At 37.1% G+C, this 14289-nt stretch overlaps 1 protein-coding gene across 2 annotated transcripts in view; it reads right to left on the bottom strand.

Annotated features, from left to right (window-relative positions):
* The window catches only part of msraa (methionine sulfoxide reductase Aa), a 100264-nt gene that overhangs the window by 77320 nt on the left and 8655 nt on the right, over window positions 1–14289 (bottom strand). The window contains exon 1 of one of the 2 annotated variants that reach the window (XM_069179685.1): window positions 12611–12700. The exons of the other annotated variant lie outside the window; for it this stretch is intronic. The gene's annotated coding sequence lies outside the window, so the exon portion shown is untranslated. Of the gene's footprint in view, window positions 1–12610; window positions 12701–14289 lie in introns of those variants that run through there. 2 annotated transcript variants of the gene reach the window in all.

Raw genomic sequence — 14289 nt, 5'->3', positions numbered from 1 at the left:
GACTAAACATATGATTATCATGGACAATGCATCTAATATTAAAACTTCACCTTGTTTTACAAACAGAATGAAAAAAATATTAATTAAACAATATGAAATATGTAAATGTTAAGCCAGCAAATATGCAGCACTATTTAAGAAAGGAGTCATTTGTGTTTGCGTTCAAACTTCTCTCTTCTTCAGAGTACTCTTTCACACATTGTCTGTCATCACAGATACTGTAGGTACTGCTCTTGATTCCAAATGTACCTCCTCTTTAGTTTTCAGCTTTAGTTATATGTTTTTAGGAGATTTCACTGTGAAATTAGTGGTCCAATGGGTTGAACTGTCAGTGTCTTTGACGATTTTGAACACTTGAATAAAATATGCTCACGTTCTTGCGTTTTGTCCGAATACTATAAAGATTCAGTTCCTTTAACACATCTGTTTATGATATGCTTGTGAACCCCTAATTATCCTATTTGCTGATTTGCAAACTCTTTCTGATACTGAAAGTTATGTTTGTACCAGGATTAGAGAAAATTGTGTATAATATTATAAAAGTGTATTAGTATATTTTACCATACTTTAGTACATTAGTAATGACATATTACTAATGTATTGCACAATTTTAAACATTTTTCTCACCAATTTAATTTTACATCCCTCACTGTAAATCCAACCATTTTGTTGGACCTTTTTTGTTCTCTGCCCAAGTTGTCTAGATGAGGACAAAGACAAGTTGCTATTGAAATCGAGTGTATTATTTCCCTTGGCACATTCTCTCTTGAGTCTGCAGTAACAGTTCCTTGAAAAGCAATGTCATGTTCATGCTGTGCTTTCATCGCATAATTCCATTAGATAGAATAGTATGGTTCCGTGATTTTTTAAAATTTAATTCCTGGTCAAACCTCCTGTGTGCAAAGTTGAGTAATTTCACCAGAGACACTGTTATTGATTTCTTGAACATTTTGCTTATTTTTTACAATCCCCTCCCTGTTTTTGCTTCCTGTATCAACTACTAGATGATTCAATGTATATGATCACATTTATCTTTGATGTTAAGAGTACTGTATCTATATAGATGAATGCTGATTGTCTAAAATGAATTGCACTAAAAGCAGGAGAACAGAAAATTCAAGCTTGTGATTTTTGCTTAGGTAAGTGTAAAAGGGAATTTCTAGACCCAGCAGCCTTTTCATATTAAAATACTGTAGTGCTATGTTAAAGCCGTGACATGAGCATATCTGACAAACCAGTCAGGCTGAAAAGGACAGAACACGCTTGTAGTCCAGTGAGGACATACAGTGCCATTTGCAGAAAAACTGCTCAACATGCAGTATTAGACCCCTGTATGACTGCTCAATGTTGGGGAGGGTCACTGTTGCTCTGTCTCATCCTTGCACAGTATTCTGCTTTGTAATATTAAAAACCTAGAGGAGAAAGACATTTTTTGCCTCAATAGGCAAAGCAAGGATGTCGCCAATATCATATATAATATGCCCATTTCATTTTCTTAGTTTCAAAATACTAAATGGAACCCTTCCTTAAAAAGAAACCAGTCACATGCACAATCGTGTTCACCCACTGACATCTCTGAAGGGCTATCTAGCAGCTACCCCTTGGAAATTCAAGAAGTGAGCAATAATCAGCAGTTTACATATGTCCTGTCTACTGCAATCAAAGCAATACAATTAACAGTGCAGTACGTTCAGCTGTGCCAATTCCCTAACAGCCCCCCTTGGTGCTGATAAGCCAGCTGTGAGCAACATTACCCCCATTTTAATAAAGCCCCCAGCCTACATTGATAACCAGGGAGTATATGTATGTGCCTGTGCGTGTGTGTTGAGTGCATGTAGCGTGGGGCTGAGGGGGGGGGGTACTGGGAGTTAAAAATAAAAGGAGGGGGAGAGAGAGAGAAGGAGAAAGACGGCAGAATCCGCATTGGATCAAAAGTAATTATTCACAGCAGGAGGCTGCAGAGTTAATTCAACCAATCGCAGTTTAGGATGGGGGATGGGGAGACGGAGAAAATTGAGAGGGAGAGACAGAGTGAGAGAAATTCTGTTAAAACACAGAAACCACTTCAAAGTTATGTTAACACCCCCATACACAAATATGCCTGGTAGAAAAAAAAACTACATTAGAATCAAGAGAACAGTATTGTAGGCCTAAAATCATTCCCTCTAAAATATTGTATTCTTTTCCCAAAGAAATCCCAATGAGGCTATCCTCACAGCAGGGTGGTTTTTGTGGGGGGTTGTTAAATTACAATGCCACTGAAAACCATATACCCTAATTATTTTATTACTTTATATTTGATTAAATAGCACTGCACGTTTATGTTTTTCATAAAAGCACAACTAAATCTCCAAAGCGGCTGCAACAGTATATTAACAGTAGAGAAATTTCTCATTTTACAGAAGTAATCATTAGAAATGTTTTCGTGCTAATTATCGTTGCCATCTCTCTTTGTATCTCTGATTTGTTTTAAACAAAATGAAGTGTTTGAACATTTTCAGGGTGTAACTGTGAAATTTGGGATCGTAAGGGCCTTTGTCTCTTGTACTATAAATGAGTACAATCCACGCTTAAAGCCTACATTCTGAATTTAAATAAAATAGGGGAAAACAAGAAAAATATATAACAGATTAATACAAATTTTTATCCTGGTAATGCACAGGGGTACTCTCTTTAATCTGACGGTTATTCATCAAATGTATATTTTTTTATTTAAACATTATTTCTTTTCTTTCTAAGAAATAAGTCTGCAGTAACTATCATATATACTGTAGTAGGTGAAATACAGGAAGGAATAAGAAACCTCAGCATGTTTAATTCCTTAATTTCTTTGTTTATCAAGTGTTATCTGGAGTTTAATATCTTAAGGAGTGAGGGGGAAATTCTTCTATTTTTCACATAATTTTGGACATGAATATCTCTTTCATGTCACAGCCAGCAAACAATGCTTAAAATATTCATTTTTATTCACTACCATTTTATGGCCTCTTTTTTTTATACTTTCCATTATCATGGTGTATGAAAAGTGCCACTTCATTTTCATTAAATGATAGAGATCAAGGAACAAGATGCATGAAGGTAAATCACTCAAATAAAAGTGAAAAAAACAAGAAGCTGAAATAAATACATGAATCATCACAGATGATCACATTTTTTTATTTCTGCAAGTAAACTCATGCTTTAACACAAAAGCTTTTTAGAGAAAATTAGTTCCCATGTGACAAATTATTCTGTATAGGAAAAAAAATGTTGTCAGTAAAAATTGAAGAAATATTCCTAAATATTCCTAAATATGTAATTCCTTCTGAGAATTGCACTTTATTTACCTTGGGTTGCATGACTTTTTCTAGTGCTCCATTAGCTGCAAATGGTGTTAGAGACAAACGGGACACAACTAAAATGCTCTTGATAAATTTCTTTTTGTTGAACAAATTTCTTGTTGTACAGTACATTCCCTGTGATTATCTGTTCTTCTCCTCTTCGAATGGTTATTTTTTAATGATGAGATTATATTCCAGGACTTGAATTTTAATGGGGCTGGAAGACCAGTCTGTCTTTTTGCAAAAATCTCAAACTTTTTATAATGCTTGAGATCACCAACCTGCTGGATAAAGAGAATTCTGCTACAGAAGCCCTAAAAAGAAGAGGACGTAAGTGTATCCTGCCACTATGGGCATGCCCCACGGAAACAGAGTTAATATAAAGGCAAGAGTTGGAAACTGCAAACTGACATTTTCTGGATATAAAGTGTCAAGGTACTTGGTAATTTACCACTTACTAAGGCATTCATGGCCAAGTTGCAAGGAAGATGCCTCCTTTGAGGGTGAACCATCATAATAGGCACCATCATTTTGACTAACCACAACTGAACGACAACTAGAACCATTGCAAAGGCAGACAGGGGGAATCATGATCTCAAACAATACCAGGACATTTTGGCCAAAAATGTGGTTCTTTCTGCTAAGACGTTAAAGCTTGGCTGAAAGTGTACATTCCATCAACACAATGATTCTACATCCAACATGACAAAGAAGTGGTTAATTATACACACAATAAATGTTGTTCACTGTCCTACTTAATCTAAGAACTTTCCTCTAATTGGGAATCAGTGGTTCAAATTCAAGACGCCAGGTCTTACATAGAAACCAAAGGGTCTGAAGGACATAGAACAATTATACCTGGAACAAATATAAAAAATCCCTTCTTTGAAGCACCAAAACTCACAGCATACTACAGGAAGCATCTTGCCAATATAATCTATGCCAGAGGAGGATTTACAAAATACTAACTACAGGAGTGAGAATAAAAGCGATCCTTCGTGTTTTTATTAGTATTTATTTCTAAACAAATGTTACATTGGTCCGTGAAATGCTATTAAGATTATAGCATTATAGCATGATTTTTTTTTTCAAAATGACAAATTATCCAATCCAATAAATCTTTTTTCATAAAAGTTTTTTGCTCCTTGTTTCATTGGGGATATTTTATAAATTTAGAGGGTACTACAAATTATACTGTATATTAACTGACAAAATACAAAAGTGAATATGGGTTGAATGACTTACTGTAACTAGTACAAACATACTCACTCATTCAGTTTCAGGTTAAGTCAGTAACTGACTTTGATTGGGAATATCTGCGGGACTGTGGAGCATCACTGAAGTTGGGCAATTTTTCAGACAGGGTAGGTTTGTCTTTCTTTCCAGTAGTGATCTATTTTAAGTACTAGGCATCTTGTGCTTTTACTTAGAACTTAAGAATAAAAATGTAAATTCTCATAGGTTGTGTTTAGCTTGCATTCCAGAAGCTTTGAGATGAGACACTAGGGAATGGTTAATTCCTGGAAGAGTGCATTTACACTTGGTTGCAACACGAGACAGAATTTCTTGCAACAGCAGAACATGTGCAGGCCTTCCCTGTAGTAAAAAGCCTATTTACTGGTGTGATGAAGACAGAAAAAGCACCATCATTTGAAAATACCTTAAGCTTCTGAAGATGAGTGGAAGAAAATTAAAAAGGTGAGTGTTAATTGATCTTTTTCTGCAATTATTATGTGTGTGTGCAATTATTATGTGTGGTGCAGTGGTTAGCACTACTGCCTCACAGTTTTGAGGCATTGGGTTCAATTCCTGGGATGCTATGAGTTTGTATGTTCACCCTATATTAATATGGGTTTTACTCCCAAAATCCAAAGATATACTGGTAGGTTAACTGGCTTCTGGGTATACTGGCCCTGTATGTGTGTGTCTACCCTGCAATGGACCTCCAAGGTGTATCCTGTTGTGCGCCCGTTGCTTGTGAAGTTAGGTTCTGGTTCCCCTGTGATCCTGTATTAGATAAAGCAGTAAACTGGATGGATGTTTAATAGTACCGCTTAATGACGGTCTATCTAAAACCCACACAGAAGAAATTTCTCTTTCAAATACTTACAATCAATGAAGCAACAAATCAAAGTGATTGCTGGTTGGTGTTCAGTGTAAGATATTGATCGAAGAACGTTGAGATAATATATTAGAATAAGATCTGGAATTTCTGAAAATGTACTTGTGCTTACAAAATGTTGACTGGAAAACATTCCCCTGTCTTATCCTTCCACATATTTCTGATATTGTAAACACCTCTATAGACTACCTTGAAAATGGTGGATGTCCCTTATAACTGCACATTAGGGAGGAAAGCACGCATTATCCTTGTGCTGGTATGCAAATGTAAGGCAAAGGTGATTACTTACAAATGTAACAGAGTAAATATTTACCTACAGACATATAATACTAATCTTTAATACTGATTATAGATTACTATGGTAATAGATCAGCCCTGTGTATCACTGTAAGCATTTATAAATAAGAGGCACAACTAGTAAAGGTGCTCACCTGAGCACCAGTGAAGCTCTGTCATTATGGGTTTGAGGCAAGTTTCTGCCTACACTTCCTCATTTTCCCCAATGTGCAGTTGTGGGTTTGTAGCTGCCAGCAGAGATGTGTATAAATCACTGGGGCTTGCTGGTTTGAGAGGAAGCTGCAGTTACAGCTGTACTGCCATTAGAGATTGGTACACAGCATCTAAGCACTAGATAGCCACACAGGGATGATTGTAAATAGCCACACAGGGATGATTGACTTAAAGGGGAACAGTAGTCCCAATTTCTCAGACTGGTTATTAAATCTCGGTAACAAAATAAATTGCTAGTATAGAAATATTTTACAAATTTCAAATTAAGTGCAAAATCGTGAACTTTGTGAAAGTACCGTGTAGATGTCGGGTTGCCGCAAACCACGGGTCTCGCCACTGTGGAGAGCAAGAGTTCATGAGAATTGCGAAGTGAAGCAGCCCTTCCTGCTCTCTAGCAACTGTAATGACTAATGTAATGAGATGTACATGCAAATAAATACAGATTGTACAGAAGACATTTCACTGCAGAAATGTTCCAACATAATTGCACGTAGAGTCAACAAGTAAGTTGTATTCAGCGGCAAAACCGTCTCAAAGTTGAGAGCAATATTCCTATTGGATTAACAATGTAATAGGGCATGTAATTACATGTACTTTTGCCTATTTTGTGATGTAAATTGGAGGTTTTACACATTACTGTGTAAATATTACTTTCATTGTAGTTTTAAATGCATTCATTAATGCCGATCCTTTCTAACCCCAAAATAGCAAAAATAGCTATAGCTATAGCAGTTCCCCTTTAATTAGTGGATCTGGAAAAAACTTTAGAGTTGCATATTCTCGCATTTAAGCTCTGTGTACTATGTGATTGGAGTGCAGGGTGCAGGGTGCAAGTTATAGTCAGAATTTTTGCATTCTTTTGTTAATCCGGAAAACACATAAATAAAGCCTTTTGGACGTCATTATAATAATCCTTACATAGTGCTTTTCTGGACACTCCACTCTAAGTGCTTTACAGGTAGAAGGTACTGGCCAGGCTCACACAAGCGTATCTTCAATGGGTTGTCAGATGTAAGTAACAAGGTGACATAGCTGCTGGCAAATTATTGTTTATGTGCGTGCAAAACCTTAAAGCAGCACTGGATGAGGGTCAATTCTGTAACACGTAACAGGCTAGTCCAAATAAGGTGGGTACAAAAATAATTGGTAATTCTAAATGCAAAAAAATAGAGGTGGAGAGAGAATGACAGTGAATCTCAAAACCAGTGCACCATTACATATTTCTAATTTTCTTAAATCTGTAAAATTACCCATTAAGAATTTTCCATAACGACTGCAGATTCGATTTTCTCATTGGTCGTGTTTCTGTGGACTTACTTTTGCTCTTACACATAGCAATAAAGCAGTTGCTATTGGATTCAAAAACCTTTGCTTTGCAAGGTCAAATGGAGCATAGATCACAAAGTGTGAATGTAAAACTACCATCACAGAAGGGCACTTAACATAGGTCTTGACTGATTGGATTCACTACCACCTACACAAAGGCTAACTCTAGATCTCCCAGGCCTGTTTCCAGCACTATCCTCCTCCTACACCTTCGGTGAGATGGATTATATAAACCCCCTCCCCCAGTGAGAACCTTAATAACAGTTCAAAAATTTGCAGGGATTTTTATTTTTGCCTATCAATATCAAGTAGCAGTATCATTTAATTCATTGTGCTCACAGATCAATTTAATGACTCTGGCACAACATTATGAAGAGATCAAGAGGAAAAGAGGTAGTCCTTAAAATGAGATACCACTTCTGTTTTCACATACCTTTCTATACATTTGCCATATTCAAGCAAAAGTAAAATACAGAGAAAATGTAAAGACAGTATTAAGTAAATGTTTTGTTATTCATTTGTATCTAAAATATTAAGGAGTTTCCTTTACAAGTCCATACCTGAAATAAATCCTTTTTTTCTGAGGTTGTTATTGCTTAATTCTCTCACAAATTAGTAGGCCTTAGCATCATTATAATATGATTTAATACTACTCATAATTTTATTCTGTATTCTACAGAATTTTTAAAGTAACAGTTCTTCAAATAATATGAAATAAAAAATGAATAGCATATTTTTGGAGGAAATAACGTATATAAAATGAATAGCATACATTTTAGGACACTTAATGTGTGCTAAGTACTATTAATTGATTGATTATGAATACTATTATATTAAACACTTTTATGCCAGTTTGCCTGGCTAACAATACATGTTTTTTATGAAGGAATTCATTAAAATAATCATATTACTTGACCACTCATACTGGGGTGACACTCCTATTCCTGAGCATGATGCAGACATTTTGCAAACCTTGCTTTAAAAGAAAGACTATCAGGATTGTAGGTCAAATTACATTTAACGTAATAAAAAAACAAATCCCCAAAAAAGTGTCTACTTTAAACTAATGATGTAGCGATTTGAATGGTACAGCATCTCATCAAAACCTGAAACGTGTAGCACCCCTGAAACCACTGACCAAATAAATCTTTAAAAAATTGGAGTAGTCATATTTTCAGACATATGGTAAAGAACACAAAACATGGGATTGTGCTGTTTTTGGAGTTTTCTTATCTGTCATAAATTAATCAATAATATTCCCCGTTTTAGGATTGTTTCCAATCCCAAAAGAGATTGGAAAGTAGGGGAATATTTATGGACTACATAGTGGAGAAATAGTAGTATATAGTGCTTTTCTAGACTTTCCACTCAAAGTGATTTACAGGTGGTGGATACTGGACAGGCTCAAATAAAACAAAACAAAGTTAAGCCCAAACAACAAAGGTGCTGAGGGAGGAGATACATTTCAGAACAGAAAAAAGGCTAAAATATTTATCGTGTTACACGTCATTCCCTTTCTTTTATCTCTTTAGTACGTAAGTGGACCAAGTCTGTGGACCAAGTCCTGGTTGTACTGGGGAGACCTGCATGTCCATTTGATCCCTAGGACTGCACACACAGTGTTGCACACACAACAGAGGTTCCACACTACGTATGGTCCCACAAGTCTTCAATGACCAAGCAGGAGGAAGAAATAATCAAAGTGTTAACTGTTATGAAGGCAAATGAAGCCTGCAGAAAAATGGGGATTTCCATTGCCACCAGGCCTCAAACTTGATCTTTTTAAGGTGATTACAAATCCGGGCTTCTGTGGTGGAAAACACTGTTCTACAAACAACCTTACGAAGCCTGCAGCGTTAGACTAGAGGTCCAGCGTATGTTGACACTAGCAGGAAGGAGTTGCCCATGAAATGATCTCAATGATACTGCAACCTCTATCATACAGGGACTTCTTGATGAGAAGCACTTGCTCTTGATTCTGACAAGATACAAAAATTACCAGACAACAACCACATTGTGTGGAAGTGAATCCTTTTGCAGGTGGGTCTGAGCCTCTAGAAATAGTCTCCTGAGTCACCTTGGGAACAGTAAATGAACTATGGTAGAGATCATCCTCAAATCGATAGCCACTGAAAAAGAATATACGTGTAGAGAGAAATGTTGTGCTCGTCTAAAGTTCTTCTTCTCATCCTATGTAAAAATACCATTGTTTAGTCTGCCTTCATTTCAGTTTTCTTCAATTTATAAATACTGAATGCAAACCATCTTAATAACTATAACCACCTTCATAACTATAATAACACTTCTACTGAGAGACAGAAGTCACTTTTAGCCTCTGCTTAGGCTTGCATTTCAAATTGGTGAATGCAACAATGTAGTAATGTATTTATCCAAGTGCATAAAATAAAATCACTGAGGATTACATTATTCGTTGTTTAAAAGACATTCTCAGTGCTCATACTGAAATGTTAATGTTGCAGTAGAGCTACATATTAATTTAGTCTTTAATATATCAAGATTATCAAAAACATTTTGATTGTATGTATTTATGTGGGGTTTAAAAGAGTTTTCAGAAACTTTCTGTGATAAATGAAACTCACTCATTAGTCTGACTGCCTTTCCATTTGGCAATTTGGTGCATCATTACTTTTCCTGTTAACTTAAAGTGGTCTCAGCACAACAGAGGATAACATGTTTTAAGAAGACTAAAAACCCATGTGCAAACTCGCTAAGTATTAACAAACTACATTCCGGACCTGATTATAAATTCTTTATTACTAGGATTTAACAGAAAAGTTGTTCATTTTTCATATTTCTTGGACTGAAACAAGTAATTCTCAACATATTTCAGAGGCCAGGAATCTTTGCTAATTAACATTTTGGGCTACTTGTATTAAAAAGAAACATTCTATTTGGCCTTGGAAATTACAAGTTCTTTTTAGATGTAGGATTTGGGGAGGGAAAGGCAAAATAAGCAGCTTTTTCTACACAGAAACAACTAGTTTATAATTATTATTGCTTTATGGGTCACAATGGTGTTGTTTGCTGTTATTTAAGAAAACTAATATCATTTTATATACAGTTCAGCAGCAAAAATGCTCCTATGCAAATGGTCTGCAAGTGCTTACTGTTTTGCTTAAAAAATGGAAACCATTTTTTAGAAATCCAAATCAATAACTATTGCAGACAGTGCTCATTTTGGCACAGAAAGAAATGACTTCAGGAAAGAAATAAATCTTTCTAAAAAACAGGTTGTTTAATTTCTCATTAGCATTTCTCAAAGAGGAAGAAGAAAAACATAATACATGTTTTTCTTCATAATACATGGGTTTGGGATTTTCTCTCTAAAGCTTTTTTTATTTCTTTATAATACTGTTAAGGAGTTACAGTATAAATGAAGTCCTCCTTACTAATAATCTTACATTTATATGTTATTAACACTATCATTCCTTCACAAAATGTCAGTATTAACTTAATGTATTTAAACCATGGAGTAGGGATGGATTTCTGATCAAATTGTCTTGGACTTAGAAAGTACTGCTTATTTCTACCGTGGGCCACCTGGACCTGAACTTCGAACTGGTTGTTACTGTAGCTGAAACTTAGACACCAGAAACCCATCTTCCAGGAGAAGTTGAATTGAATTGAATGGAAGTACGCTGCTTTAATAGTGAGGATTTGGGACATAAAGGGAAAAACATTGAGAGACCCTGATCCTCAGCCTGGTCAATGCAACTCCTGGGTCCCTGATTCTACTAGCCTAACTTTTTTGTGGACCAGTTTTAGTTGTTTTATTTAAAATTAAAAAAGGGAATAAAACCAATTAACAACAATATTCCTCCACGTCCCCCACTATCAGTGGTACCCTCTCCAAGACACTTCCCAAAAGACCCCAAAGCTAAACTATACAGATCCAAAAGTGGCACTGTGAAGTACAGATCTCACCATATCAGCTGTGACCCACTAAGTCTCCACCATTCCCTAACCCAGCACCATGGACCCGGGCACAGGAAAACACCATAGAAATTATATCAAGGAGGTACAGTAGGATCCAATGATGCTAGTGGAGGGACAGCAGAGGCTCCCAGCTCAGCACCAACATCTTTTCATATGACAAGCTAAGTTCTGAATTAGATCCAAGAGCAAGAAAAGGCCCTGTTCAAAACTCTGGAAAAAGAAGCAGAAACCCAAATCCAAAACTATATCTGGACATTAATAAACATGAATAAAGGTGCCCATAGCGCCTCCTTGTCAAAGCCCACACAAGGGAGTAGGTACAAGCTTTTTAGTGCATACTTTAAATGAAACATTTTTTTTAATCCAAACCTCCATCAACAGAGGTACAAATGTAATTAGTGTAAATAGGGATTAGCCTGTGAATATTACCGTATTTATTTGCTAAATTCTGCAGTTACTGTCTCATACAATCTGACAAAACAGCAAATTATTCAAAGAGACTTGTGAGCTTTTCCAATACTATGCTTAAAAAATAAACTGCTAAAAATTTTGGAACTGAAATACAAAATATTAAATTACATCTCAATATGCCTACTCCAAAAACTCTAACCGAATGCATCTGAAAGATTATTTTTATAATAAAATAGTAAAGCATCAATATGTTTAATCAGTTCTGTGTAAAAATATGGATACCTGCCTCATTTGGAAAACAAAAACATGTCAGTGATTCTACCGCTTGAAAGTACCATCCATTCAGTACCTGTTTAAAAACAGCAGCAACAAAATGAACTAAATGAAATGAAATGTGCATTGTAGAGGGCAACCAATTCAGGAGCTGGAATATTATGGTTAAGATCAAAAACTGGCCTCAGATGACTATAACAGTTCATGCTTTAAGGTAAAAGCAGGCACAGTAATGGAATCTGATGCTCGTGCAGGAAAGGAGATGAGTGACTAATACACTCAAAAGGGTAATGAGCAGAAATGCCCGCTGAGGGGACAAGAGCCAAACAAGGTTCTTAGCCAGGTAAGAAAAAAAAAGTATTACAATATGAAGATATGTTTTAAAGAAACAGCATTTCAAAATACAGTAATTCCACTGCCTGCTGAGAATTCAGACAAAAAAAGCCATCTTCCCAGTAGGCTTCCTCATAAGCATGATGTTTCAGCAAGCAGCCTGAAACATCAGAGTGGTGAAATTCAGCTGGTACTGTACATGCAGGATGCGTGGCAAATAGGAGTTTAGCCTCACACACATAGAGATGCCCACACACTCAGTAGGTTGACTGGATTTAGCAAAAGAGCTGTCTGTATTCTCACTTGCCCCAGTTTACTGCATTTACTCAAGAGGGAACAACAGTGGATTTATACATACCAGTGAGACATAATCAGTGCACAAAGAAGACATGCTCCAGGCGCAGCGAGACAGGAGGTGGCATGATACACCAATGAGGGATACAGTGTTGGTTACCTTTCTGTCCAAAGTGAGGCTGAGATCTTTCTATTAAGTAGTACTACTTAACTGGAACTGCCCAGAAAGCTGCAAAACACCGACGTCCTGGTCAATGTTAATGAAGACTGGAACTGCTCTTTTTCATTTTTTTAAAAATGCAGAAATGCTATTTGCATACACATAGATAAACATCCAGGCCTGCCCAAGCTTAACAGGATTTTCCAGCATTAGAAGCGGCATCAAAAGAATCTATTCCAAACTCCACCACAAAACCATCTTTCCAACTCGGAATGCAGCTGGAACCAGCTGTACTTCAATAGGACTGTGAATTGTACAAGTACTTTCCTTCCTTAGGAACATTGCGAATTGTCTTCTTGCCGACAAACCAAAGGTCATTCTGGAATCCCAGCAAAAGCCAAGGAACCATGGAGTCCAGTTTAAACAAAACGTTTTTCGGGTTTTGTTTTTTTAATTTGACCAGAACCAAGTCTCAATCATGGAAGTACACTCTGCTGTGGGGACTGAAGTTGCCAGTGAAGTCGCCCAACTTCTCCTTGGAGTTCAAACTGTTGGTCACTCCCTCCGAACTGGTCATCAAGGTGTAGAGATCAACCATAATAACCAGCCAGTTTCAGAACTAGCAAGAAATGTGCGGCCATCCAACTACAAAGCACGTGAACCCAGAGCTTCAAAAAAATGCACACCACAAACTTTTCTTTCATCTGTTTGGCTGCAATGGTGCTGGCGGTCCTTGGTCTGGAGCAGCCTGACCTACTTTGAAGTCATCTCCTTCTGTACTATAAATACAAACAGAGGATCCTTCTTGATAATTAAACACACATACATTTTGTCATCTCTCAGATGAAATAACTTGTTTCAGTCTAAAAGATCTAGGTGTGCTCCTATCATTTGCATTACACCGCATCTCTTTGTTAAAATGATCGCGCCCCCCGCCCACTCCTCCCTAAAAAAATTTCGAAGTTGTTTTCTTGTTTTTGTCTATTTAGCCTTGAAGCCGAGATCCTACACCCTTGGTATTTTGATTTCCTTAGCGCAAAGCCGAGCAACTAGACAAAAGGAGCTGCGATAGAACCGTGCCAAGTCTTGCCTGCCTTTTTTTCCCTTTTCCTCTCTCCCTCCCTGCTCTCTCTCTCACAGCATGGCAACCTTCCCAAGCAGCATTGGCGGAGCTCCAGCCTGTGCCAGCCTGTCTGTGTCCATGTCCCCAAAATGAGCCGATAAATAAATAGCCTCTCGTATGATCACCAGCGCTCCCTGGCACTACAAATGTACCTTTGTTGCTCCATTTTCCTGGCTACACACACATATATACAGTTAACAATGGCACACTCTCCAGCTCCCCCTCACCTCCTCTTCCCACCCCTACCAAATGTACAGGGGTTTCTAAGCCTATCATTCACTCACTTACTAATTGTCTCCTATATGTCTTTGAAGTGAACAGTTTTGTAAGTCCTGCAAGTCCTGTTTTCCTATTCAATGCCTGGAAATCCACTCACTACATGCCAAACACGCCACCTTCTGTGGTTCAGGGACATGTCAGTGCCCACTACCCACAGCACCCCCACTCTCACACAAGTGTA

The sequence above is a fragment of the Lepisosteus oculatus genome, chromosome 2, assembly GCF_040954835.1.
Source record: "Lepisosteus oculatus isolate fLepOcu1 chromosome 2, fLepOcu1.hap2, whole genome shotgun sequence".
NCBI classification, from domain to species: domain Eukaryota; kingdom Metazoa; phylum Chordata; class Actinopteri; order Semionotiformes; family Lepisosteidae; genus Lepisosteus; species Lepisosteus oculatus.
The sequence above is the reverse complement of the archived record's forward strand: the minus strand, read 5'-3'. Positions and strand labels throughout refer to the sequence as shown.